Source organism: Pinus tabuliformis, chromosome 6, assembly GCF_031772625.1.
Source record: "Pinus tabuliformis cultivar Carrire ecotype Pingquan chromosome 6, CPIR1, whole genome shotgun sequence".
NCBI classification, from domain to species: Eukaryota; Viridiplantae; Streptophyta; class Pinopsida; order Pinales; family Pinaceae; genus Pinus; species Pinus tabuliformis.
Window position 1 is genome coordinate 1547119118 of NC_142292.1, and position 4322 is coordinate 1547123439.

At 37.1% G+C, this 4322-nt stretch overlaps 1 long non-coding RNA gene across 4 annotated transcripts; it reads right to left on the minus strand.

The window, feature by feature from the left end:
- Positions 1–220: 220 nt before the first annotated feature.
- On the minus strand, positions 221–3407 carry LOC149264632 (uncharacterized). 4 transcript variants are annotated; one of them, XR_016250132.1, is made up of 6 exons: positions 3120–3407; positions 1398–2894; positions 1243–1308; positions 1119–1144; positions 804–979; positions 221–675 (listed from the first exon to the last, which is right to left on the minus strand). It is a non-coding gene; the product is annotated as an uncharacterized LOC149264632 (long non-coding RNA). The 4 variants fall into 4 exon arrangements; XR_016250135.1 differs by having other exon boundaries at positions 804–984; XR_016250136.1 differs by lacking the exon at positions 1119–1144 and having other exon boundaries at positions 804–984.
- Positions 3408–4322: the final 915 nt, after the last annotated feature.

Consider the following 4322-nt stretch of genomic DNA (forward strand, 5'->3'; position numbering starts at 1 on the left):
CTTTGGCCATGGAAAAATATTCCAGCCATTATCTGCAAAAATAATATATGTTAAAAATCAGTGACAATCTATGCTACTTTTCTGATACAGTATAACAAAAAAAATACATAAATATTTTGTATACAAAACTACTTTGCATAAATTCCTATAACAAAAAATGCATAAATGCTTTATATATATTATTTTTTTAACCGGACTCCTTTTTTTATAGAGTTTTTTACTCCTAACTGTTAAAATTTAATATTTATATTTTATCTAGCAAGCCAAAAATAAATAAAAATAATAAGCCCCTGTGCATCTTGAAGCCCATCATTCAGTGGAGTGGAGTGGTCTCCTCCCTGCGTTCATTCCTGTGGAGAGCCCATCACACATTCCTGTGGAAAGCCCATCACACAGCTGAAAATGAATTACAACAATCAAATCACCAAATTGATAAAATTCACTGGGTTGGGTTATCCAATTTTAAATGTATATCACGATGAAAACTAAGAAAATTTAGCCATAGTTGCATTCACATAAAATCGGATGAAGCTCAGAAAATATAACAGTTCCATTGCTTTGCTTCATAATGCTCGGGCCGCTCATCACTTGGAAAGGGAGAAGGATCTTCATCCCTCATAGCTTCTCATTCATTCTCAGCGAAAAAATTAAATTAAAAGGCCCTCCTTCTCAATCCTGGAAAAACCAAGCAAATACCAAACAATCCTCCTTCTCAATCCTGGAAAAACAAAGCAAATACCAAAAAAAATAGGCATATATACATATATATAAAGTTGGGATGGGAATTCAGGTATAGGCTCCACCTCCTCCAGTCCACACTGTTCATCTTCCCATATGACCGTAACCGTCACCGTCCGAGTGGATCGCTGCCACTATCAGTCATCCACCTTCCATTGCCGCTGTGGATCTCCTCATTAACTGCGCTGTTGGAATGTGCGTCCTTTGTCAGAGCATTGAAACAGCACATCGTGGGGTTCAACTGCTCTGCCAAATCATTAAATCAAAACCCAATTCCTGTGTGAGAAAAACTTACAAAAACAAAACAGAACAGTGCATAATTTGGAATCCTAACATCTACAGAATGAAATTTTAGAATGAAAAGATTGGACGAATCTTACCACTCTTTTTATACTGTCCTGTCGACCTTTAAAGAGAGAAATAATCAGCACAGTACAAGTACAGGTCATGCAACTCTCTGGGTCACGTCATGTGAAAAAAGGAAATGTATTCAGTTGAGATTACCCTGAAATCTATGCGTCCTCTGCATAGTTGATACATGCTATAACCGCTTAGCTCCCAACATAACTCCTGCGCCACAATATAATATACGATTCAATTATTTAATCCTCCCAAATTCTTAGAGATAAGTTACACATTTTATACATACATTATCAGACCTGCTTGTTTCAGGCAGTGCAAGCCAAGTTCCATGGCCCTGTTTATCAGCACCGTATAGACCTCCCTTTTTGGGCTGTGCAAGCCAATTTCCATGGGTATCAGAGAATTGAATTGAATTGAAGCGCAGCAGCGGGCGGAGGTCAGGTTTTATGACGGATGGATCTAGCTCTGAGTACCAGGCTGAGGCTGCGTTCCGTCCGTGACGAGAGGCAAGAATTGGTTTGAATTGAGCAGAGCAGGCATTGTGTTAAGAACGGCCCATGCTTTTGAAACTGCGAAATGCATTTAAGGAACGTTGGGAACCACCACAGAGAAACCTGCATATATGCAACCACAACCACAATTATGCAGCACCATAATATGACATATGACATAAATATTTATACGCCCATACCGGGAACAGAACGTTACCCATGTGGTCAGAGGTTCAAGTCCTGGGTTCAAATCCCGCCAACGAAACATTACCTAGGAAGTTCAAGCCCTCGTTTCAACTGATTATATTTTGGATGTAATATTTCATAAACCCTCAAAGTTTACTGATAAATACACATATAAGTGATCTATCGCTGGAATAAATATGGCAGAGGTTCAAGCCCTACTTCAACCGTCTAACTAATTATATTTTGGATTTAATATTTCATAAAATCTGAAGGCCACAGGGCAAAATCCCATCGGGTCAGAGGTTCAGACCCTACTTCAACAGTGTAATTAATTATATTTTAGATTCAATATTTCATAAACTCTCAAGGCGACCCGAGTTCAAATCCCGGCAACAGAACGTTACCCAGGAGGTCGGAGGTCCAAGCCCTCCAAGACTGTAAGTAATTATATATTGGATGTAAGATTTCATAAACTCGCAGGGCGACCCGGGTTCAAATCCCGGCAACGAAACGTCATCAGTCAGGTCGGAGATTGAAGCCCTCCTTCAAGAGTGTGACTAATCATATTTTTGGATTTAATATTTCATAAGCTCTCAAGGCGACTCGGACGTTCAGGAGTGTAACTAATCATATTTTTGGATTCAATATGTCATAAGTAATCAAGGCGACTCGGGTTCAAATCCCGGCAACAGAACGTTACCCATCAGAACGGAGGTTCAAGACCTCCTTCAAAGACTGTAACTAATTATATTTTGGAAGTAATATTTCATGGATAAACGCACAGATCAGTGAACTGCCGCTAATCTCGGTTCTTACATTAATTGAAATGAAATTATTAGTTGCATCTGATGCCTAATCTATTTTTTTAGAATTTAAAATGGGTACTAGCAATTATGGGGCGTATAAATATTTATGTCATAATTAAGGTTATGATTCATAATTATGCAGGGCCGATCCCAAATCAAATTACAGCTTGAAAAGGGCCGATCCCAGACCAAATTAGTTCCTGCTAATCCCACTCATCATTTTGTTAATCATGTATATATTTGAATATATATAACCAGAAAGATGCAAAGAAATTTACCTACTCTACCTGGGTTCAATCCTTGCGCACACCTGTGGATTCGAAAACTGATGCAGGTACCAATACCAATTCATATTTAAGTTAGTTTAGCCAGGCAATTCAATAATACTTCTTGAACAGAGCGAGCCAATTGCATCAAATTACAAAATTCATATTAAACCCTGTGATGTATGTCGTCACTTACTAAGCTAATCTAAAATCTGTATCAAGATTAAAAAAAAAGAAACCCAATGAAAAGAAAAGAAAACAGATCTTACAGGTACAGAAATTTGCCTGCTAGAATCGAGAAGGATGTGGGTGGATATCTCCTCATATATCTGCCTGCGATTGAACCCTTTCGTTCCTGCTCCTGCTGATTAAAAATTGAATTGAATAGATGTCATGTTTACCCTCACCTCCTCCCGGTACCTCGCAACACAACAACACATACCAGCCCAGACCAGACCATACCATACCAGACTCATACCAGACAAAACCAGACCACACAAAACTCATACCAGACCAGACATGACATGGAGCTCCAAGACAAGACTAGACTCAGCCCAGCGCAGGTAGCCATGGGAGGAGGAGGAGGAGATTCGGTAAAGGCATAGATTGGGAGAAGGATTGGAAATAAATATTGCTGGTTGGATTCAACGGCCCTGCTTTTCTTGACTGCCACCTCTGCAAAAAAAACACTTCTCTCACTGCCACCTCTGCAACGGTCGTGCTTTTCTTGACTGCAAAAAAACACTTCTCTTCACTGCCACCTCTACAAAGGCACGTTGTGGGGAGATGTGGAAAAAGCATCTTGGATTGCGAGTCGCCACATCAACAAGCCTTTAACCATTCACTGGTTGCAATAATTTCCGGAATTTCAACTTTGTTAAACGCACAGTATCGCATTTGAAAAGTGATTATATATATCAAATAATGGTTAAATTTCGGGACCTGCCAAAAATATTTTATTTTAATAAAAATAAAATATTATTTATTTTATTTGCGCTTATTTTATGTTTTAAGCATATTATATCTATATATATTAATGATAGAAATTTATAATTTAATAAAAATTATACTTTCGGTAAGTACAATAAAAGTTTTTAATTTATCTTTTGGAATTGAATTGTCCTCAGTGAGTGAATGAGAGAGTGCTCCCAACCAATTAAATTACCAACTCTAGAAGAGTTGGATTTGGAATTAAATTAATTATGAATAAGGTATTTTAAAATTGAAAATATATTTATTATTATTATTTTTATATTTTTATATTTAGATTTTTTTAGCAATAGTAATATTCTCAAACAAAACAAATTTGACTAGACCTTTTTCATAATGAGTTTGGGATTCAACATTGAATATATGATAATTGATCATCCTCTTTGATAAAATAATTCAAACCATTACAACTGACATCTTAATTCTCAGTCTATTCAATCATTTTGAGAAGGATGAAGTTCAAAACTATTTAGATTTTAATA